General features: G+C 42.6%; 1 pseudogene; it reads right to left on the minus strand.

The window, feature by feature from the left end:
- Positions 1–922: 922 nt before the first annotated feature.
- LOC139470372 (polypeptide N-acetylgalactosaminyltransferase 13-like) lies at positions 923–26,351 on the minus strand (annotated as a pseudogene).

A 26,351-nucleotide genomic window follows, 5' to 3' on the forward strand; every position in this document is an offset into this window, starting at 1 on the left:
ATATTAGGTAACTAACGCATTCTACAGAAGGCCAGAGTCCCTATATATACGGAGTGCAGTGGCAGATACTTCACACTGCCACGAATAAAGACGTAAAGGGACTCAGCAGCCTTCTCTCTGTTTTAAGGTAACAGCCGAGTAATCAGCTCCACCAAGTTAATTCCTCCACTATCTTGGTCACTGTGACGTAGCAAATGCGACCACGACCACGCCCACTCAAGGCAAAAAGGTCCCCAATAACAAGCTACGTCAGTAGCATAGCATTGTGCATACATGTCTCCGCGCTGATCACACGTCATCGCATTGTAGTCCATGTCATCACATTGTAATCCGTGTCATCGCATTGTAGTCCGTGTCATCGCATTGTAGTCCATGTCATCGCATTGTAATCCGTGTCATCGCATTGTAGTCCGTGTCATCGCATTGTAGCCCGTGTCATCGCATTGTAATCCGTGTCATCGCATTGTAATCCGTGTCATCGCATTGTCATCCGTGTCATCGCATTGTAGTCCGTGTCATTGCATTGTAGTCCGTGTCATCGCATTGTAGTCCATGTCATCGCATTGTAATCCGTGCCATCGCATTGTAGTCCATGTCAACGCATTGTAGTCCGTGTCATCGCATTGCAGACACGTGTCATCGCATTATAAATACGTGGCATTGCATTGTAATCCGTGTCATCGCATTGCAGACACGTGTCATCGCACTGCACATGCATACCGTCACATTCAACATTCTCACATCGTTTTGTTCATACATCACATTCACGCGAAAACATTTTAAGTCATTATCACATGGTATCACTTTATTGCACTTTAAACAAATATTCGAAACAACATGGATTGCCAGGCGAATAGTTCATAGACATCCGGCATCACACAAAACCATTGCAGAAGACTATGACACTGCCTCTGTGTCTGTCTTATAATGATTGAACGTCCACATCTGAGACGCCCGTCCTCGTCGACACTGCGACATGACAGGTCCCTGCTTCCCGACGTCGAGGCAGAGCTTCGTCCGATCGTGAACCAGCCAAGAGTTCTGCAACAAGGGATAGACGCCTTTAGACTTTTGGAAACATTTGGATGTTGGACAGCCTTCACAGGGCGAAGACTTGACTATGACAACCATCTTTGAGACATTGTTAAAACGTCAGCAGGCATGGAGCACCTACGCCGTGATACACCGTGAGACATCAATACTGGACAGTAACTATGGACATCAATACTGGACAGTAACTATGGACATCAATACTGCTATGGACATCAATACTGGACAGTAACTATGGACATCAATACTGGACAGTAACTATGGACACCATTAATGGACAGTAACTATGGACACCGATACTGGACAGTAACTATGGACATCAATACTGGACAGTAACTATGGACATCAATACTGGACAGTAACTATGGACACCATTAATGGACAGTAACTATGGACATCAATACTGGACAGTAACTATGGACATCAATACTGGACAGTAACTATGGACATCAATACTGGACAGTAACTATGGACACCATTTATGGACAGTAACTATGGACACCGATACTGGACAGTAACTATGGACATCAATACTGGACAGTAACTATGGACATCAATACTGGACAGTAACTATGGACACCATTAATGGACAGTAACTATGGACACCGATACTGGACAGTAACTATGGACATCAATACTGGACAGTAACTATGGACATCAATACTGGACAGTAACTATGGACACCATTAATGGACAGTAACTATGGCCACCGATACTGGACAGTAACTATGGACACCATTACTGGACAGTTACCATGGACATCAATATTGGACTGTAACTAGGAACATCAATACTTGACAGTAACTATGGACATTATAACAGGACTGTAACTAGGGACACACTGACTACATAACGCTTCTATTACCGGCGCGTGTGTCCATGTGCTCGGCGTCCCTACGCCATAGGACTGCAGGGTAGGTTTCTCTTCAGCATTTTCACCATCAAACACAACAGACGCCAGGGAGGTGCGCAGGTAGCCCTCCGTGCTCACCGAAAACCCCTGGAAATAAGTGTGTAATGAAAGAGGAAGAAAAAACATTTACATTCAAGCCATGTGTCTTTTTATTTTTCACTTTTGTACACCACTATCCCACATTGCAAACTTAAGGGAAAACTTCATTCCTTGATCCATATGGGTTTTGTTACAGCACGTGGTCACCATAGATACAGTTGCATATCTATCTTCCGAGGTTCGGGACAATTTGTCAAAACTGAAAGCAAATGCCATCTGAGGTTTACTTAGAAAACAAGACATCTATGTAACATTTAAGGGTAAAACATTTAGGCAAGAAGCAGGCATTCCCATGGGCACCAATTGTAATCCCCATCTTGCTGATCTGTTTCTTTATGCATATGAAGCGGAATTTCTGCTCGAATTGGCAAACTCAAAAGAAGTTAATTCAGCCAAGAAGTTTAACTTTTGTTTCAGATATATCGATGGTCTGATAGTCATTTATAACCATCAAATAGCCAGCTACCTTCCACTGATTTACCAACCTGAACTAGAAATAAAGGAGACTCGAGAGACTGCCTGTCCCATATTTAGATCTTTGCAAAACGATTCAGTGTGAGAAGGGGGGTGACTTATAAGGAATCATATTGTCAACTCTCCCTTTATGTTGAGCAATATTCCAGCAGCTCCATCCCTTGGTGTCTACATTTCAAAACCTTTGAGGTACAACCGAGCATGCTCTTTGCACCAAGATTTCAAAGAGCGTCATGGTTGATCTTGATCAAGGTTACAACATTTAAGGCCTCGGTAGAGTTTTCAAAACGTTTTATGGACATTTCCAAATTTGACGCATCGGTGACAAGAATGATGTCTGATACGCTCACCTTTTCGCGAAAACATAGTATTATGACTATTTGATGGTGATTCAAAAACACATGCTCATGATACAGACGGAATCGTGCAAAAGATATTACTTATAAATATGGAAATGATATTATCGCATTTATTTAGTTGAGAATGACTGTTGTTACTTTTGTGGACATAAGTATCAAACAGCAATTAAACCCAACCCGAGTCCCCTCCTCAACCCCAACATCCCCTCCTCAACCCCAACATCCCCTCCTCAACCCAAACATCCCCTCCTCAACCCCAACATCACCACCTCAACCCCAACATCCCCTCCTCAACCCAACATCCCCTCTTCAACCCCAACATCCCCTCCTCAACCCCAACATCCCCGCCTCAACCCAACATCCCCTCCTCAACCCCAACATCCCCTCTTCAACCCCAACATCCCCGCCTCAACCCCAACATCCCCGCCACAACCCCAGCATCCCCTCCTCAACCCCAACATCACCGCCTCAACTCCAACATCTCCTCCTCAACCCCAGCATCCCCTCCTCAACCCCAACATCTCCTCCTCAACCCCAACATCCCCGCCTCAACCCTGATATCACCGCCTCAACCCTGATATCCCCTCCTCAACCCCAACATCCCCGTCTCAACCCTGATATCCCCTCCTCAACCCCAACATCACCGCCTCAACCCTAACATCACCGCCTCAACCCCAACATCCCCACCTCAACCCCAACATCCCCGCCTCAACCCTGATATCACCGCTTCAACCCTGATATCCCCTCCTCAACCCCAACATCACCGCCTCAACCCTAACATCACCGCCTCAACCCCAGCATCCCCACCTCAACCCCAACATCCCCTCCTCAACCCTGATATCACCGCCTCAACCCTGATATCCCCTCCTCAACCCCAACATCACCGCCTCAACCCTAACATCCCCGCCTCAACCCTAACATCCCCTCAACCCTGATATCACCGCCTCAACCCTGATATCCCCTCCTCAACCCCAACATCCCCACCTCAACCCTGATATCCCCTCCTCAACCCCAACATCACCGCCTCAACCCTAACATCACCGCCTCAACCCCAACACCCCCTCTTCAACCCCAACATCCCCACCTCAACCCTGATATCCCCTCCTCAACCCCAACATCACCGCCTCAACCCTAACATCACCGCCTCAACCCCAACATCCCCTCCTCAACCCCAACACCCCCTCCTCAACCCCAACATCCCCGCCTCAACCCCAACATCCCCTCCTCAACCCCAACATTCCCTCCTCAACCCCAACATCCCCGCCTCTACACACTTTAAAATATGCGCAAACAGCAGCAAAAGCGTTAGGACGCCGCTTCCGTCGCCGCACTGTGTTACGACATCTCCGTATCGGAGGTAATCGAGCGTACCTCCCCTGGAAAGGCCTTGGCCTATGAATATCACCGTCGACGACAATGGGCAAGGGCAGGACAATGCTGGCAGATCCGTGACTGGCACAGACTTCTGTGTACGGACGACATGATGGTCGTGTTCGGGTTTTTTGTCGCAAGGGGGAACGATTGGCGCCAGGCTGTATTCAGGCATATCCAAGTACATATCCATGTGGTGAGGGTGGGGTGATGGCTTTTAGAGGAATTTGGGACTTGTTATCATCCGTGGCAACCTGAACGGCCAGTTGTACAAGATGGCCTTAACCCGCTCCTTCGCTATTAGCTGCAGGGAACACTCTTGCAACACAACGATGATAGGACTTCTAGGCTACGCCGTTCTTCTATGACCAACTCACTCGCCACTTTTATAACCTATTGAGCAGTATGAGATCATCCAGATCGTCTTCATCAACCAAGAACCGTCAACAGCCGGCTGACATAGTACTCGTGGTGGTCATGTTCCACACTGAGAATTTCTGGTGTCTATGACCCAGCTCCAACTGATCATGACAATACTTGTATATCTACAGAGACATTGTCCCCCGAGTTCCTTCAGACGTCATGATGTGAGATACGCAATGAAATGATGCATGTATTATAGCCAATGATACCCGTCCAAATCCATCACCATTGAATAACCATCTTGCATGTTCCACTTTTAGCAACCATCATTCATGGGTGTGAACTTTAGTACATATGGGACACCTACTCTGGATCGCTTACCCTGAAACCCTTGCACTGGAGACTAACCCTGGATCGCTTACCCTGAAACCCTTGCACTGGAGACTAACCCTGGATCGCTTTCCTTGAAACCCTTGCACTGGAGGCTAACCCTGGATCGCTTACCCTGGAACCCTTGCACTGGAGGCTAACCCTGGATCGCTTACCCTGGAACCCTTGCACTGGAGACTAACCCTGGATCGCTTACCCTGGAAACCTTGCACTGGAGACTAACCCTGGATCGCTTACCCTGGAACCCTTGCACTGGAGGCTAACCCTGGATCGCTTACCCTGAAACCCTTGCACTGGAGGCTAACCCTGGATCGCTTACCCTGAAACCCTTGCACTGGAGGCTAACCCTGGATCGCTTACCCTGAAACCCTTGCACTGGAGGCTAACCCTGGATCGCTTATCCTGGAACCCTTGCACTGGAGACTAACCCTGGATCGCTTACCCTGGAACCCTTGCACTGGAGGCTAACCCTGGATCGCTTACCCTTGAGCCCTTGCACTGGAGACTTACCCTGGATCGCTTACCCTGAAACCCTTGCACTGGAGGCTAACCCTGGATCGCTTACCCTGAAACCCTTGCACTGGAGGCTATCCCTGGATCGCTTACCCTGGAACCCTTGCACTGGAGGCTAACCCTGGATCGCTTACCCTGGAACCCTTGCACTGGAGACTAACCCTGGATCGCTTACCCTGAAACCCTTGCACTGGAGACTAACCCTGGATCGCTTACCCTGAAACCCTTGCACTGGAGGCTAACCCTGGATCGCTTACCCTGGAACCCTTGCTCTTGATTCGTTTCTCAGTACACTAGCTATAGTACCCTTAACCTAGACACTTATCCCTTTCCCTGGAGCTCGTGCCGACACTGACGCATGGGCCGACCCAAGCTCAGTAAACGTTGGAGCTGACAATTCTGCAGTCACAATAGCAGTATTCCTTTTAAAAATGAACAATATTAAACAGATATCGACATGTAAAGATATATTCTATGCTACTATGCAATATGAAGTTTGCACGTCAAATACTGTTTAAACGGTAAAAGAATAAATCTTGGTGACCCCTCTTTCTCTCTTCGTACATTCCTTCGGGCATTCTGGCGTCACCTCGTGTTTATCTTGGTCGCTGGCACATCAATCCCGCCTCTCTCCAGAGAAGAATAATATCGTGAATCGTGACTTTGTTAAGTGCCTCAAACGCTACAAATGTGTCAACACACACTCGTGTGGCTTTGCTTTGTCTATACACTGATAGTGAGATCTCATCACAAAGAAGACCGATATGAAATACCCGGGTATATTCAGTACTTTCTGTTTCGTCAAAGTTCACAACATGTGCTTGTTTCACAACAAACATGCACATACATTTGAATGATAAAAACGCTTGAGCTACGCCTTCAACTACAGCAACGTGAACGCCTTCGTCTACATAATTCATTACCTGTATCGTATGTCCTCCCTAATCTATATGTGTGACTGTGAGCTACACCTGTGAATCAAGGTGTGTTTAGTTGTGTCCAGGTGTGTTCAGTTGTGTTCAGAAGTACATTCTCTCTGTGTTCAGGTGTGCTGAGGTGTGTCCAGGTGTGTCCAGGTGTATCCAGGTTACATTATCTCTGTGTTCAGGTGTGTCCTGGTGTGTCCAGGCGTGTTCAGGTGTGTCCAAGTGTGTCCAGGCGTGTTCAGGTGTATCCAGGTTACATTATCGCTGTGTTCAGGTGTGTTCAGGTGTGTCCAGGCGTGTTCAGGTGTGTTCAGGTGTGCCCAAGTGTACATTATCTCTGTGTTCAGGTGTGTTCAGGTGTACATTACCTGTGAGTCCAGGTGTACATTACCTGTTTGTACAGATATGTCCAGGTGTGCCAAGGTGTACATTTCCTGTGTGTCCAGGTGTACATTACCTGTGTGTCCAGGTGTACATTTCCTGTGTGTCCAGGTGTACATTACCTGTGTGTCCAGGTGTACATTACCTGTGTGTCCAGGTGTACATTACCTGTGTGTCAAGGTATGGTCAGGTGTGCCTAGGTGTACATTACCTGTGTGTCCAGGTGTACATTACCTGTTTGTCCAGGTATGTCCAGGTGTGGCAAGGTGTACATTTCCTGTGTCCAGGTTTATATTACCTGTGTGTCCAGGTGTACATTACTTGTGTGTCCAGGTATGTTCAGGTGTGCCTAGGTGTACATTACCTGTGTGTCCAGGTGTACATTACCTGTTTCTCCAGGTATGTTCAGGTGTGTGAAGATGTACATTACCTGTGAGTTCAGATTACATTACTTAAGTGTCCAGGTGTACAATTCCTGTTTGTCCAGGTGTACAATTCCTGTTTGTCCAGGTGTACATTACCTGTTTGTCCAGGTGTACAATACCTGTGTGTCTAGGTGTTCAGTACCTGTTTGTCCAGGTGTACATTTCCTGTTTGTACAGGTGTACATTCCCTGTTTCTCCAGGTGTATATTACCTGTGTGTCCAGGTGTACATTACCTTTGTGTCCAGGTGTACATTACCTGTGTGTCCAGGTGTACATTATTCGTGTTTTCAGGTGTATATTACCTGTGTGTCCAGGTGTACATTACCTGTGTGTCCAGGTGTACAGTATTCGTGTTTTCAGGTGTATATTACCTGTGTGTCCAGGTGTACATTACCTGTGTGTCCAGGTGTACATTACCTGTGTGTCCAGGTGTACATTATTCGTGTGTCCAGGTGTATATTACCTGTGTGTCCAGGTGTACATTACCTGTGTGTCCAGGTGTACATTATTCGTGTGTCAAGGTGTACATTACCTTTTTGTCCAGGTGTACATTATTCATGTGTCCAGGTGTACATTTCCAGTCGGTCCAGGTGTACATTACCTGTGTGTCCAGGTGTACATTACCTGTGTGTCCAGGTGTACATTACCTGTGTGTCCAGGTGTACATTACCTGTGTGTCCAGGTGTTAATTGCCTGTTTGTCCAGGTATACATTACCTGTGTGTCCAGGTGTACATTACCTGTGTGTCCAGGTAGTAGTGGCACTCATACATGTAGAGATTCCCAGGATACAGGGCACCATTGTTGTCTAAGCATGTGTTGGTGTACTGATTCCGGGCCTGATTAGGAAACATGGCACCATTAAAAGGCATCCATAACAATACAAACAAATAGCCCCACAGGAGGAAGAAACACAGGCTACATCGTAAATACCGACCTCCCGGAAGAAAGCAGCATTGAACATACAGACCCAAGGCAACACCCACTAGGTGACAGTGTACATACAGACTCCAGGCGTCACCCAAAAAGGTAACATTGTACACATAGACCCAAGGCAACACCCACTATGTAACATTGTACATACAGACCCCAGGCAACACCCACGAAGTAACATTGTACATACAGACTCCAGGCAACACCCACAACGTAACATTGTATATACAGACCCAGGCAACACCCACAAGGTAACATTGTACATGCAGACCCCAGGCAACATCCACATTTATCATTGTACATACAGACCCAGGCAACACCCACAAGGTAACATTGTACATGCAGACCCCAGGCAACACCCACATTTATCATTGTACATACAGACTCCAGGCAATACCCGCAAGGTAACGCTGTACATACAGACCCCAGACAACACCCACAAGATAACATTGTACATACAGACCCCAGGCAACACCCACAAGATAACATTGTACATACCGACCCCAGACAACACCCACAAGGTAACATTGTACATACAGACCCCAGACAACACCCACAAGATAACATTGTACATACAGACCCCAGACAACACCCACAAGATAGCATTGTACATACCGACCCCCAGGCAACACCCACAAGATAACATTGTACATACAGACCCCAGGCAACACCCACAAGATAACATTGTACATACCGACCCCAGACAACACCCACAAGATAACATTGTACATACCGACCCAGGCAACACCCACAAGATAACATTGTACATACCGACCCCCAGGCAACAACGCCGACGTCGTACATCAGCAGCTCCGGCCAGACATTCTGTATGTACCAGGAGAAGTCCTTACATTGTAGTTGTTCCTTTAGTTGTAGTCGACCTGAAATACTGCCAACGTCTAGTTCCTGCAAAATAGTGAATAACACATGATCATTACTAACATCATGTAATATTTCGTAGCTCCGTTCACCCCGCGAATAACCAGGTTAAAATTAGTCTTCAGTATCCCATGAATGTCGTAAGAGGCGACTAATAGAATCAAGCGGTCAGACTCGCCGATTTGGTTTCAATAGGTGCATGTCATCGTATCACAATTGCGTAGATCGATGCTCACGATGCCAATCCCAGGATTCTCTGCTCGGACTCGATTATTTACAGACCGCCGTCGTGTAACTGCCCTACTGCTGAGTGAAAAACGTAGCTCCGTTTAGTAAGAGCAAATTTCCATGTTCAAAAACGTATAATGTATTTTATCATATTATGGGTAGGTTTCTCGGCAGGATAAAGCCAACGGATAAAAACGATATCCGTTGGGGTCATATGCGGATAGAGATGCAAATTTCAAAGGTCAAGTAGGGACTACTTTCAGTGTTTATAAACAACATGGCGTCGCCCTCGTCATTCGGCGATCGAGTCAGAATTATCCATCAGGAATCTGGATAAACTACAGGGATAATTGCTATCATTATCAAAAGAACAGACTAATATACTGAAAATCAGTGTCTAACTGTGACGTAGCTAAGGCATATTATACGTTTTGGCAACTTTGGAGATATAAATTTCGAAACAATTTTGCGAGGGCACGAGGCCTAGCCAAACGGGATCAGTAGCCATATCTGTGCTTGTAGACCTCTGCGGCTTGAAAACTTCACCACAAATTAAAATGCTGGATTTGGCCGAAATATGTTTGAATTGTTACCTTGTTTGGTTTTGTCGCTGTGTGCACATCTGACTACACTTCTTAACGTTATGACAGGACAGATCGACTGTCAACAACGTCTGACCGTGGCCGTGACGTCTCATAGACTAGGGTTAGAGTAGCTTCCCTTTGACAAAGGGAAGTTACTCTAGCGGACAGACCGATGGATGTCCGCGAAAGGCAATTAAAAACAATTGTTGTTTTGCGTATATGTTGCTTCGCCACTGTATAAGAAACAGATTTCAGTTGGAACTGTATTGGCTACTGTCAATGTCCGACTGACACATGACTTAAACTGTGACGTCATAAATATTAATGCGCGCAATCCAGGAAAACTCGCAATGTTTCAGTAATGTTTGTGAGAGAGAGAAAGCGATTTTGAAGCACAGAATTAAAGACTGACATTATATGATAATGAGGTTATCACGCTTGTGTGTTTGGGGATGGTAAATATCCTGTATTAGGAATAAACACTATGTATTTAGCTCGCTAAAGCTCGCTAAATACAATGTTTATTCCTAATGCAGGATATTTACCATCCCCAAACACACTCGCGTGATAACCTCTATGTATAAACACGTATGGCTTCTGCGTATGACATTGTAGACTGACTTACTGCCATTTCTGGATAGTTCTGGTACACATATTTCTTTAGGGATCCCATCCAAACGTCGACAGCACGCTTGTAGTTGTACACTTCTACTTGGCGTCTACCCCCAGGGAAGGAGTAGGGCTGGGGACGGGCGATATGCCCCTGGTGTGAACACGGGACATGGACCAGCTGACCCCCACACAGCCACACCTGTACAGTAATACATAGTTGGGCAATGTGTATGTAGCTGTGTACCTCCACCAAATGTCTCCCAGATTATATCCTGGTTCTTGTTACACACCTATTCGCGGAATTAAAATTTTGAACGTTGTCATCATTATTTGCGTATGATAAAGTATGCGAGTTACTACAATCTTAGTACTAAGATCGCTTTGTGGAACGTTGATCCTATGCCTATGATAAAGTGTTTGAGTTAAGACCAACATGGTACTAAGATCGCTTTGTGGAACGTTGATCCTATGCACATGATACAATATGTGAGTTACAACCAACAGCGTACTAAGAACGCTTCGTGGAACGTTAATCCTATGCTTATAATGAAGTATGTGAGTTACGACCAACAGCGTCCTAAGATCGCTTCGTGGAACGTTAATCCTATGCCTATGATGAAGTATGTGAGTTACGACCAACATGCCACTACGATCGCTTTGTGGAACGTTGATCCTATGCCTATGATGAAGTATGTTAGCTACGGCCAACTTAGTACTATGATCGCTTTGTGGAACGTTGATCCTATGCCCATGATACAGTATGTGAGTTACGACCAACATGGTACTAAGATCGCTTTTTGGAACGTTGATCCTATGCCTATGATACAGTATGTGAGTTACAACCAACAGCGTACTAAGAACGCTTCGTGGAACGTTAATCCTATGCCTATAATGAAGTATGTGAGTTACGACCAACAGCGTACTACGATCGCTTCGTGGAACGTTAATCCTATGCCTATGATGAAATATTTGAGTTACGACCAACATCGTACTACGATCGCTTTGTGGAACGTTGATCCTATGCCTATGATGAAGTATGTTAGCTACGGCCAACTTAGTACTATGATCGCTTTGTGGAACGTTGATCCTATGCCTATGATAAAGTATGTGAGTTATGACCAACACAGTACTAAGGTCGCTTCGTGTAACGTTGATCCTATGCCTATGATAAAGTATGTGAGTTACGACCAACATGACACTAAGATCGCTTTGTGGAACGTTGATCCTATGCCTATGATACAGTATGTGAACTAGGACCAACATGGCTCTAAGATCGCTTTGTGGAACGTTGATCCTATGCCTATGATACAGTATGTGAACAAGGACCAACATGGTAATAAGATCGCTTTGTGGAACGTTGATCCTATGCCCATGATACAGTATGTGAGTTACGACCAACGGCTTACTAAGATCGTTCGTGGAACATTAATCCTATGCCTATGATGAAGTATGTGAGTTACGACCAACATCGTACTAAGATCGCTTCGTGGAACATTAATCCTATGCCTATGATAAAGTATGTGAGTTACGACCAACATGGTACTAAGATCGCTTCGTGGAGCGTTAATCCTGTGCCTATGATGAAGTATGTTAGATACAACCAACATGCTACTAAGATCGCTTTGTGGAACGTTGATCGTATGCTTATGATAAAGAATGTGAGTTACGACCAACATGGTACTAAGATCGCTTTGTGGAACGTTGATCCTATGCCTATGATAAAGTATGTGAGTTACGACCAACATGACACTAAGATCGCTTTGTGGAACGTTGATCCTATGCCCATGATACAGTATGTGAGTTACGACCAACATGACACTAAGATCGCTTTGTGGAACGTTGATCCTATGCCCATGATACAGTATGTGAGTTACGACCAACATGACACTAAGATCGCTTTGTGGAACGTTGATCCTATGCCCATGATACAGTATGTGAGTTACGACCAACATGACACTAAGATCGCTTTGTGGAACGTTAGTCCTATGTCTATGATGAAGTATGTGAGTTACGACCAACATGGTACTAAGATCGCTTTGTGGAACGTTGATGATAAGCCTATGATAAAGAATGTGAGTTACGACCAACATGGTACTAAGATCGCTTTGTGGATCGTTCATCCTATGCCTATGATGAAGTATGTTAGCTATGGCCAACTTAGTACTATGATCGCTTTGTAGAACGTTGATCCTTTGCCTATGATACAGTATGTGAGTTACGACCAACACAGTACTAAGGTCGCTTCGTTGAACGTTTATCCTATGCCTATGATAAAGTATGCGAGTTACGACCAACATGACACTAAGATCGCTTTGTGGAACGTTGATCCTATGCCTACGATACAGTATGTGAACTAGGACGAACATGGTAATAAGATCGCTTTGTGGAACGTTGATCCTATGCCCATGATACAGTATGTGAGTTAAGACCAACAGCGTATTAAGAACGCTTCGTGGAACGTTAATCCTATGCCTATGATGAAGTATGTGAATTACGACTAACATGGTACTAAGATCGCTTCGTGGAACGTTGATCCTATGCCTATGATAAAGTATGTGAGTTACGACCAACATGCCACTAAGATCGCTTCGTGGAACGTTAATCCTATGCCTATGATGAAGTATGTGAATTACGACTAACATGGTACTAAGATCGCTTCGTGGAACGTTGATCCTATGCCTATGATAAAGTATGTGAGTTACGACCAACATGGTAATAAGATCGCTTTGTGGAACGTTGATCCTATGCCCATGATACAGTATGTGAGTTACGACCAACTTAGCACTATGATTGCTTTGTGGAACGTTGATCGTAAGCCTATGAGAAAATATGCTAGTTACGACCAACTTAGTACTAAGAACGCTTTTTGGACCGTTGATCCTATGCCTCTGATAAAGTATGTGAGTTACGACCAACACAGTACTAAGGTCGCTTTGTGGAACGTTGATCATAAGCCTATGATAAAGTATGTGAGTTACGACCAACTTAATACTAAGATCGCTTCGTGAAACGTTTGATCCTATGCCTATGATAAAGTATGTGAGTTACGACCGACGTAGTACTGAGATAGCTTTGTGGAACAGGTTCATGAACCTCATCGTCCGGGTGGCAGTTGTATTTATGTAATTACTGGACCCTACATTCCAGGGTAGAAGGCACTGGGCATGAAGGTCTCTGTGGACCAATCTATGTCGTGTTCCAGGACAGACGCAACACGGAGATGCCTCATGACATGGAGAGTAAAGAACAGTGAACTACGTTTATAATGAACACGCTTATAATGAACTGAACGATATAACGAACTTATCTTTTAGTCCCGGCCATTTGTTGTATATATGCTGTATATGTGCTTATAACGAACTACGGTTATTAAGAACTAAAATTAGTGGTCCGTTTAAGTTCGTTATAACCGTAGTTTACTGTATTGGTTATATGCACAGGTAGACTGAAGCATGCACTATGTTTTAAAACTCGTACCCTCCATGACAGCTCAAGATTTTCCCCACCCCAGATCTTCATTCCTTCATCATAGGATCCGATGTCTGCAAAGTACTGCTTGTCTACCGCAAACGCTGCCCCTACCATTGTAGCGCCCCTGTCAGAACATAGAGATGGCACACGCTTATACGTGAAGAAGTGTGTGAGTATGGATTTACTAAGACCTCGGCAATCTGAAAAAGGCATTGCAAGACCTCGGAGCGGTTCTTACATTGCCGATACCCGGTCTTACTTCCTCTAACATAACCGAGGACGAGTGCTTTATCTCACAAAGCAATACAGCGTGTTGCGGTAAAAAAAGCAATGCGACCAAAGCGTGCGAGAGAAGAAGCACGTGCAGCATAGACAAAACTAAGTCATGACATCTACAGTGGGAAAACAGTTGGTAAGAAAACTTAACATGCAATGTGAGGTTGCAGGTTCGATTCCGTCATTCTTAATGGAAAAAAGTTTCTTTTTTTGTCTTCGATTTTTGAACATTGGAAGTCCAAAGTCCATCTGCTACTCAAATCATCAGGTCTTACTTGCAAAAAGTAAAACATCATGCCCGTGGTAAAGTCTTACTTGGAAAAAGTAAATTCTTCTAAGAGGTTATTACAAGACAGAAAGATATCTACAATACAATAGGCGGGTATATAACTAACGCCCCTGCAGCTGTGTGAACATGGCGATGCTGCACAAGTATAGCTAGCGCCCATGTAAACATTGAAATATCGCAGAGCAGTTCCTTGCGTCATGTGTGAACAGGAGACAAAAATAACATACGGAAAACGAATCTGAAGGCATCCCTGTAAAAACCAAGTCTTCTGGTCAAAATAACACAGCTTAGTTGCTACATGTTAAAATACACACAGCTTAGTTGCTACACGTTAAAATACACACAGTATCTGCACAGCCACATCCACTCGTCCTAAGGTTGTGTGTCCGAAAAATTCAGTATGAGAAGAAATTGTGTATTGTATGTACAACGTGAATGACCAATACCAGACAGTATGAGAAGAAATGATGTATTGTATGTACAACGTGAGTGACATATAACCAGACAGTATGAGAAGAATTTGTGTATTTTATGTACAACGTGAGTGACATATACCAGACAGTATGAGAAGAAATTGTGTATTGTATGTACAACGTGAATGACCAATACCCGACAGTATGAGAAGAAATTATGTATTGTATGTACAACGTGAGTGACATATACCAGACAGTATGAGAAGAATTTGTGTATTTTATGTACAACGTGAGTGACATATACCAGACAGTATGAGAAGAAATTGTGTATTGTATGTACAACGTGAGTGACATATACCAGACAGTTGAGGGAAAACTAATGTAGAAAGAAGAACCACTTACACTCTTCCGAAAAGACGTTGTTCTAGTGTTAGATCAAAGAAATCCTCATCTCAAAGATTTACTATAAGCCTCAATACAATGAGGAAGGACTTTCTTTATATTCAGAAAATGGAGGTTTTAATACTATTTGGATTCTCCAAAATTAAAACTATTTGCACGATGTTTTGCAATATTAGAAAAAAACTAAATTCAGTTATGTGAAAACATTTGATTTTTCAACGTTGTATGGCACTATCATACACGTCAAACTGAAAATGAATCCCCCCAAAATCCATAGTGCATTTTTCAACAAACTCGGTGACATTAAGTACATCTACATCCTGAAAGGTTTGTTAATTTGTCAAAACAGCCAGGGAACAATGTGTCCAATGTTGTACTCAGAGCATACATGTATGTGAAATTTGAACACTGAGATAAGAAGAAGGCATCCCAATAGGCATCAATTGTGCTCCCCCTTGCTGATCTGTGTCTTTAAGCCTCCGACACATGATTTCAGCTCGTATTGGTAAAACCCAAACAAGGGAATTTGGCCGAAAGGTTAAAATTGAGCTTTTACCTGATATCGTTCAAATAGCCAATTTCCTCTCTCTGATTTACCCCAATGAGCTTGAAAATAAAAGTGACTAGTGACGCATCTGTTTCGTATTTAGATCTTTGCATAAAGATGTGGGTAGCCAAATCTTCTGCATAAGCTTGTGTGACAAGAGGGACTTCAACTTTCCAATAGTCAACTTTCCCTTCATGTCAAGCAATAGTCCAGCAGCTCCAGCCTTTGTTGTTTACATATCTCAACGTTTGAGGTATAATCGAGCATGACCTTTCCACGAAGATTTCAAAGAGGGTCATACCAATCTTTCTCAAAGTTTCTTTGATTACGTTTATAACATCCAAGGCCTCAGTAAAGTAAAACATTTAGGGTAGACAAGTAGAGGGTTTTTCCAAATTTGATGCATCAGAGACAAAAATCATGTTTGATGCAATTCCATAATGTTTCTACTTGACAATTTACTTGCCTTTGCATGTGTTTGTTACGGGTGCCATCGGTAGGTCAGGATACACTCACCATTTCACGAACACCTGGTATCCTAATTTTGGGATAGTGATACATGCTCATGATATAGTCAGAGTCTTACAACTGACTGCACTCTGCAGAGATTCCTAATAACATCTTTTGTCAGCAGTGTTTCAGTATATATCCCATAATAGAATATCTATTTGTGGTCGTGATTTCGATACTTTCTTTCCCTGATTATTATTATTGTTGCTATATATTTGGTCACACGCGTGAGTAACAAACCCACCTTCTCGTAGAATGGAACTGCGGCCCGATTTCTTCATGTCGGAAATAGTATTCGAAGAATGTAAGCTTCCAGTTAAATCCGTATTTGATTACGTAATCTGGCCTGATGCTGTACTTGAGCGTAGTCGCATCGATGTAGTCAAGGATGCCCATCGCCAGTGTCCTCTTGTTCTTCCGAATCTCCATCAACAACGGCTCCAGCCTAAATGTAGAACTTGTACGTGTCTAATCACAAACACGGGTGAAACATGTACTGACTAATCACACACACAGAGGTAAAACATGCATATGACTAATCACACACAGGTGAAACATGTACTGACTAATCACACACACACAGAGGTAAAACATGCATATGACTAATCACACACAGGTGAAACATGTAAGTGACGAATCACACACACGGGTGAAACATGTAAGTGACGAATCACACACACGGGTGAAACATGTAAGTGACGAATCACACACACAGGTGAAACATGTAAGTGACGAATCACACACACAGGTGAAACATGTAAGTGACGAATCACACACACGGGTGAAACATGTAAGTGACGAATCACACACACGGGTGAAACATGTAAGTGACGAATCACACACACAGGTGAAACATGTACATGATAGATACTGTAAGCTACAAACCATTGCACGTTCACCTCCATGTGACTGTCCAGGAAGACGAGGACCTCGCCCCTGGCTGCTCTCCACCCTGCCAGTCGGGACTGAATCAGTCCTCTACGCTCCCGCACACGCAGTATTCTAACCAGATACTTCGGAAAGTGCTCAGAGACATATTCATCCAGTTGCGACTTTAAACTCTCTGAAATCATTCGTTCTGCAAGTGAGCATTGTGCTGGTCGTGCATAGGATTCACAAACATAAACCTGATAAATATTATCTTGAGGGGCATCATCACCTTGTGATCGCTTCATGAAGAACACCAAGAACACTAGACAGGGTTACGTCTGTATGAGTAGGCATTAAAGGCATCAGTAGGAGAAGTAGTAATAGTAGCTGTAGTAGTAGAAGTAGTAGTAGTAGTAGTAGTAGTAGTAGTAGTAGCGGTAGTAGTAGTAGTAGTAGTAGCAGCAGTAGTAGTAGTAGAAGTAGTGGTGGTAGCAGTAGTAGTAGCAGCAGCAGTAGTAGTAGTAGTAGTAATAGTAGCTGTAGTAGTAGAAGTAGTAGTAGTAGTAGTAGTAGTAGTAGTAGTAGTACTAGTAGTAATAGTAGCTGTAGTAGTAGAAGTAGTAGTAGTAGTAGTAGTAATAGTAGCTGTAGTAGTAGAAGTATTAGTAATAGTAGTGCAATGCATAGTGATGCAATTTCATCTAATGGAAATCAGTTTTGCATGAATCATATCAAAGGTTGGAATGATTGAATGAAAATATCAAAATAATTTCTCACGTCTTTTTTATTCTCATATGGTATGTAAAATACTAGCGTCATGACAAGTTTTGATTACATACATTAAACGTTTATTCATGCTTTATCTTTGTACATGTTTACTCTGTCTTTTTATGTGGTTACTCTATTTTTGTACGTGTTTACTCTCATTGTACATTTTTACTCTTCTTTTGTACATGTTTACTCTACCTTTGTACATGTTTACTCTATCTTTGTACATGTTTACTCTACCTTTGTACATACTTACTCTATATTTGTACATGTTTACTCTACCTTTGTACGTGTTTACTCTATCTTTGTACATGCTTACTCTATCTTTGTACATGCTCACTCTACCTTTGTACATGTTTAATCTTCCTTTGTACATGTTTACTCTATCTTTGTACATGTTTACTCTACCTTTGTACATGTTTAATCTTCCTTTGTACATGTTTACTCTACCTTTGTACATGTTTAATCTTCCTTTGTACATGTTTACTCTATCTTTGTACATGCTTACTCTATCTTTGTACATGCTTACTCTATCTTTGTACATGCTTACTCTATCTTTGTACATGTTTACTCTACCTTTGTACATGTTTACTCTATCTTTGTACATGCTTACTCTACCTTTGTACATGTTTAATCTTCCTTTGTACATGTTTACTCTACCTTTGTACATGTTTACTCTATCTTTGTACATGCTTACTCTACCTTTGTACATGTTAAATCTTCCTTTGTACATGTTTACTCTACCATTGTACATGTTTACTCTACCTTTGTACATGTTTACTCTATCTTTGTACATGCTTACTCTACCTTTGTACATGTTTAATCTTCCTTTGTACATGTTTACTCTACCTTTGTACATGTTTACTCTACCTTTGTACATGTTTACTCTACCTTTGTACATGTTAAATCTTCCTTTGTACATGTTTACTCTACCATTGTACATGTTTACTCTATCTTTGTACATGCTTACTCTATCTTTGTACATGCTTACTCTATCTTTGTACATGTTAAATCTTCCTTTGTACATGCTTACTCTACCTTTGTACATGTTTACTCTATCTTTGTACATGCTTACTCTACCTTTGTACATGTTTACTCTACCTTTGTACATGTTTACTCTACCTTTGTACATGTTAAATCTTCCTTTGTACATGTTTAATCTACCTTTGAAAGTGTTTAATCCACCTTTGTACATGTTTAATCTACCTTTGTACATGTTACCTCTACTTTTGTACATGTTTACTCTACCTTTGTACATGTTTACTCTGCCTTTGTATGTGTTTACTCTACCTTTGTACTTGTTTAATCTACCTTTGTACATCTTTACTCTACCTTTGTACGTATTTACTCTACCTTTGTACGTGTTTAATCTACTTCTGTACGTGTTTAATGTCCCTTTGTACGTGTTTATTCTTCCTTTGTACATGTTTACTCTACCTTTGTACATGTTTGCTCTACCTTTGTACATGTTTGATCTTCCAATGTACATGTTTGCTCAAACTTTGTACATGTTTGATCTACCTTTGTACGTGTTTACTCTATCTTTGTATATGTTTGATCTACCTTTGTACGTGTTTACTCTTCCTGTGTACATGTTTACTCTACCTGTGTACATGTTTGATCTACCTTTGTACATGTTTACTCTATCTTTGTACATGTTTGATCTACCTTTGTACATGTTTACTCTCTTTGTACATGTTTACTCTACCTTTGTACATGTTTACTCTTTGTGTGTACGTGTTTACTCTACCTTTGTACGTGTTTACTCTTCCTTTGTACATGTTTACTCTATCTTTGTACATGTTTACTCTACCTTTGTACATGTTTGATCTACCTTTGTACATGTTTATCTTTGTACATGTTTACTCTACCTTTGTACATGTTTACTCTACCTTTGTACATGTTTGATCTACCTTTGTACATGTTTACTCTATCTTTGTACATGTTTGATCTACCTTTGTACGTGTTTACTCTCTTTCTACATGTTTACTCTACCTTTGTACATGTTTACTCTATCTGTGTACGTGTTTACTCTCTTTGTACATGTTTACTCTATCTTTGTACATGTGTAATCTATATTCATCAGGTTTCATCCACGTGTTCTAGGACAGTGAGGCTGCCACTCAAGTAATACCCATAGTGCTAGCATCATCAACAAGGATGACTTCCTTGAGCAGGGACGTCGGCGTTCTGTTGATGATACTGTAGACTGTCCTCAACAGCAGTGACGGCCACTCGTCATAGAACGGCACGATGACGGTGGTTGTTGGTAGGCCGTCTACAGGATACGTCAAGTTGCGGCAGCTGAAAGGCAAGTTGCGCTAATGTCAACCTCGGACATACTAACGTCGGGAATGAATACAAATAGGCAATTCATATACGGATAAAACTCGGCAATGACAAGTCAGGAAAAGCGATAAGAATCAAGTTGGTCACAATACCGTCATGATTAGTTACAAGTTTAGAACAGCAACAAGCTAGTTATAACGTATTCCGGAATAGCAACGTTATTACGTAGTCTGAAATAGCAACACATTGGTTACTACGTAGTCTAAAATAGCAACATGTCGGTTACTACGTAGTCTGAAATAGCAACATGTTGGTTACTACGTAGTCAGAAATAGCAACATGTTAGTTACTACGTAGTCAGAAATAGCAACATGTTGGTTACTACGTAGTCTGAAATAGCAACATGTTGGTTACTACGTAGTCTGAAATAGCAACACGTTGGTTACTACGTAGTCTGAAATAGCAACATGTTGGTTACTACGTAGTCTGAAATCGCAACACGTTGGTTACTACGTAGTCTGAAATAGCAACACGTTGTTTACTACGTAGTCAGAAATAGCAACATGTTGGTTACTACGTAGTCAGAAATAGAAACATGTTGGTTACTACAGTCTGAAATAGCAACATGTTGGTTTCTACGTAGTCTGAAATAGCAACATGTTGGTTACTACGTAGTTTGAAATAGCAACATGTCGGTTACTACGTAGTCTGGAATAGCAACATGTTGGTTACTACATGTACTACGTAATCTGAAATAGGAACATGTTGGTTACTACGTAGTCAGAAATAGCAACATGTTGGTTACTACGTAGTCTGAAATAGCAACATGTTGGTTTCTACGTAGTCTGAAATAGCAACATGTTGGTTACTACGTAGTTTGAAATAGCAACATGTTGGTTACTACGTAATCTGAAATAGCAACATGTTGGTTACTACGTAGTCAGAAATAGCAACACGTTGGTTACAACGTAGTCTGAAATAGCAACATGTTGGTTACTACAGTCTGAAATAGCAACATGTTGGTTTCTACGTAGTCTGAAATAGCAACATGTTGGTTCCTACGTAGTCTGAACAAGTAATAATTTGGTTATTACGTAGGGGGATTTCATGTGGTCTCCTGTTCTTCTCTATCACTGCGATTTTTACAATGCACCTGTTGACATGCTGGGTGTAGGTAGAAGTTATTAATGTTGACATGCTGGGTGTAGGTAGAAGTTATTAATGTCTGCAACAGTACATTGTATCATTAACGGGGTTCAGCACACTGCTTAAATAACATGTAATAGGAACATGAAAGTGAATTTCAAATTGACGTTACTTTGAAGTTACAACGGCAAGCAACAAGTTAACGATTTCAAATACCTATTTCAATAGGACATCGGTTACCTCTGGCATAATTAGATGATAAAACTCTTCAACATTATTAGGGGATTATGGAGAGAGCAAGGATTAAACGAAACTTTATTTTTCAAAATCTTAATTGAAAATGTTATCAGCACACAATGTTTCTCGTTAATTATTTCACGAGGGGGGCGGCGTGCATTTATGTCTTAAATGATTTCGATGGCACATATTTTGGACAGATATGTCTACGTTTTTAACGTTTCGGGTACGACGCCTCCAGAAAGGACGGAAGCTGTCTACACGTCATTCTCCCATAGAGCCACCCCCATCCCCTAACGCCCACCCACCCGTTCCAGCCCCACCTCCTATACAGATTACATATGTATTCCTCCGTTACCACCTTTCAAAACCTACTTGTGATAGGGAAATGCAAGTTTATGGAACGTAGTTTCCGAACAAGAAACATTCCTTGCTGATATAGTGACAGATAAATCTTACATCTACCCCACGCAGTTACCCCTTGAAACACTTGAGGGTTGGTTTAGTGAGAGGTTGAATGAGTGGGTGTCTGAGCGGGTTGGTGGTTGACTGGTTGCCGTGAGTGACGAATTGAGTAAGTGGGTAAATGGTTTGTGAGTTGATGATTTCATCAGTGATTTCATGAGTGAGTGAATGAGTGAGTGAATAAGTGAGTGAGTACAAGTCGGCGCTCGAGATCACTGGGCTGTTTGATGTAGACATCACCAGTCACGTGATCCAGTTTGAGTGATTTCATGATTGATTTCATGATTGATTTCATGAGTGAGTGAGTGAGTGAGTTCAAGTCGGCGCTCGAGATCACTGGGCTGTTTGATGCACCAGTGATCCAGTTTGTGCGAGGGCGTGCATGCCAGGGCGGCCAGCCCGCTGCTTGGTGTAGGAGATATTGCAGGGAAACTGTGTCATTACGTCGGAGAACAATGCAGACTCTCGGGGAAGTTCCACACGCCCCTGACAAACACCAATTCCCATCCTACGGAACAATCACAGCCTCTCATACAAACAATATGAAAAAATACTGAACAAAAAAGTTAAGTTTCTGAATATTTTGGGTGATATTTTTTGTTAGTGAAGATTGCGTTTCTTTAAATGTGTACGGTATCGTTCTGTTTTGTTCTGTATATATGCAATGAAGTCACAGTGACGTGACTAGAGCATTGTAGGTTTTGTTCATTGCCACTAAAATATATTTAGTTTACACCTTTTCTATTTCTTTGTGCAGACATGCGCCGTTTCTTTCGGTCATAAAGGACATTCTTGTTGTCAGTGTTATCAGCGACAATGTTTATAACGCAGAACGAAAAGCCATGATCGATATAAGTCATGACAGGACCGACCACCAAGCTAAAGGTCTGACAGGCCTGGGTATTTAGTTAAACACAGGGGTAGCAGTTGATTTCCAATCATTCCCCTATTTACGTAACTGTGCTCGCGCCTATATGGTGACTCGATGTCGGGTGCAAGACGTTATTAAAGTAGACGCGTGCGTAAAACCCAATGGTAAGATATGGCCGTGTAATGGTAGAGGTTTGATCAAAGATCATTGAGACGAGGGGTGGTGAAAAGTCCTTAGCCTAACTGTGACGTGCAGAGTTGATGCTCATCCAGGGGCGGTCGGGTAGCCTAGTGGTTGAAGCATTCGCTCGTCACACCGAAGACCCAGGTTCGATTCCCGACATGGGTACAATGTGTGAAGTCCATTTCTCATGTCCCCCACCGTGATATTGCTAGAATATTGCTAAAAGCGGTGTAAAAGCATACTCACTCACTGGTGCCCATCCATAATACTGTCATGTATGTTATAATTAGTGGTGGCAGTTCAAGATCTTCCTGATTTGGGATCCTATTCGAGGTTCCCTGGATTTCCCGGGTGACACAATGGCCGCAGGAATGGCTGTTGGAGTTGGCTTTTACAGTTTGACATACTTGTTTATGCAAAGTGTGTGGATGGTGGGAGTTTCTGGAAGGGCAGGACATGCTTACCTTTTTCGCTTACACCTGGTGTCATCACTGATGTTCTGGGGCCCATTCATTCACCGTTATTTTGCTTTTGTGTCCATTGAAATCTGTTTCGTCGGATAGCTCAGAGTGGTTATTGTCTGGCGTAGGCGTGGTATATTACTCCAAGCGTGAATCTCGGGGACGAGACATGTAGGACATAGTAGGCATGCCCCATGGGCGCCAACTGTGCTGCGTTCCTTGGTTATCTGTGTCGTCATGCATTGAGGACAGGTTGGCAAAATCAAGACAAATGAATTTGGCAAAGAAATTTTGTTTAACACTCAGTTATAGCAATGATCTGATGTCATTCAATAATCGGTCAAATAGACAAATCCGTTCCACCGGTGTACCCACCTGAATCAGAAAATAGAAGAGACCAGTGAGACCGCCTCTTCTGTTTCCCTTTTCGATGTGTGCATTCTGATGTTCACAAGGCATGCCTTTGGTGTCTACATTTCTTTTGAGATACATTCGAACATGCTCTTTTCACGAAGATTTCAAAGATCATCACACGACATTTGCTCAACAGTTCTATGACCAGGGTGACAACAGGGCGCAAGTAAGCCGCCAAGAAGATTATGGTATACACATGGAGGAGTTTGAAGGCATATTAAGTTGACGCATCATTGACGAAAAATCCCTATTTGGAGTGGAACCATAATTTCGCGTGTAATTCAATTGACTTGCCTTTGCATGGGTTTGCGACGGGTGCCACCGGTGGGACAGGATACGTTCACATTTTCGCGAAAACCTGTTAACATCACTATTTGATAGTGATTCACATGCTCATGATATAGTCGGTATCGTACAATGGTCTCTGCTTTAAGAGTTTTGTTGCTTTTACTATACTATAGCTCTGCATGTCTCATCTCTCCTTAAACTACTATATCTGATTGGTTATGGAGCGGGCAATTATTTCCCCTGTAGTCCGCTCATGTACCCCTCTGAGAAATCAATCGTTGAGTTGAAATGAACCGATGTTTAAACGAAATCATTAGGTAAGGGGAAGTAACTCGGTTCGTTTCGTCGTCTGCTAGCTGTCAAAATGCCTGAATCAAAGCGTTGTACTCAGTGAACCTTCGGACATATATTCCGGGTCGTTATGTATATGAATAAATGCTGCTGAGATAAACTCTTTGAGGGCACTGGCTTCCTCCAGATCGGTTGACAACTTATTAAATATATATGTAGAGAGAGAGAGACTTACTGCAATACCGCTCTGCTACATTTAATCAAAACCGAAAACAAATATAGAGCATTTCAAACATTCTCTATCAGCAATCAGTAAATAAATGAGTTGTAAATCACTGTCGCGGGAATTAAACACATTAGCCATTCAACTGCTAAATCGAGCTGCAAGACCAATCGATTCTACCGTGATTAAAAAACTACTAAAGTGTATTAGATGTAATCCATTTTGTGAGTTGTAGCAGTTGGCTGTGTTCACCCATGACACACATGAGAACCGATCTAACAATGAAAGTGTTAACCTGTTTCCATACAAGTACTGATGGTATAGGTAAATTCATCCGTTCAGCGGTGTATGTGAGAGTGTTGGCAATGTGAAGATATTTATTCGTCCCTTTAAACAAAGATTATTGACAACCTTCAACAATCATGTTGCAGTTCCACCAATAGTATATCTGATACCTTTTATTATGAACATTTTTAATTCCCGTTAAATGTAGAAAAAGATCTTCCACTCACCATTCCAGTACATCTAAGAACATGTAGGACTCGTTTCAGATGGAGCAAGTTTGGGGAGAATCACAAATGTCTCCTATACTGAACGATTATGTAAATATTGCATAGAAAATGGTAGATCTTTTATTGAAGATGAGTTTCATGTATTGCTTGTTTTAGGGCGTTATTCAGCTCTAATAAGTATGTACCATAAACAATGTATTAATTCTCAAACTGTAGCATCTTTTACGGAAATATCTGTATCTGAAAACGTTGATGTATAACACATGTTTATATTTTTATAATACATGTTTATATTATATTATGCCAAATGGCTATCAGAAATCTAATGGATTACGTCACTGACATGCGCAGATCATGCGACCAACCTTTACTGACTAAACTATCTGTCCGTCAGTCTTTGGAGAGGGCTGCTGTGCACTACTTAAGGGGAGGTTCAATAGTATATTACGGGGGGGAGGGGGGGGGGGGGGGGGGGGTTATAACCCGAGTCCGATTAGTTAAGGATCTATCTAAGTGAACAGTGTGGTGGTCAGGGTTACCTTGGGGGGCGGGAGTCTGGCACCCTCCTGTTGAGTGGGGTCAGGTCGCTGGCCAGGATGTTCACCCGGTACTCAGACAGATACTTCTCCGCTGCTTCCTGCTCCTCGCCAACAAAGACAACACCGCGCCCATTCTCCCCTGTCTGAGACATGTCATTGTGGCCATAGTTGGCAATGAGGGGGTTTGGGGGGCCACCTCGCGCTGTAGTCGGGGGAGTGCTCTGTCCAGTCTCTGTCCCTTCACAGTGTACCTCCCCGTCTTCAAGTAAGTTCTGCACACATGTTTTTGACTGTGTGGTATAATGTTGTGAAGATATCAGAGCCAATAATACACACAGTCCAAACACAAATAGCAAAGTTAGTGGTACCTTCAGGGTGAAACGCAT

Source organism: Haliotis cracherodii, unplaced genomic scaffold, assembly GCF_022045235.1.
Source record: "Haliotis cracherodii isolate W230 unplaced genomic scaffold, xgHalCrac1.p SCAF_1, whole genome shotgun sequence".
NCBI lineage: Eukaryota > Metazoa > Mollusca > Gastropoda > Lepetellida > Haliotidae > Haliotis > Haliotis cracherodii.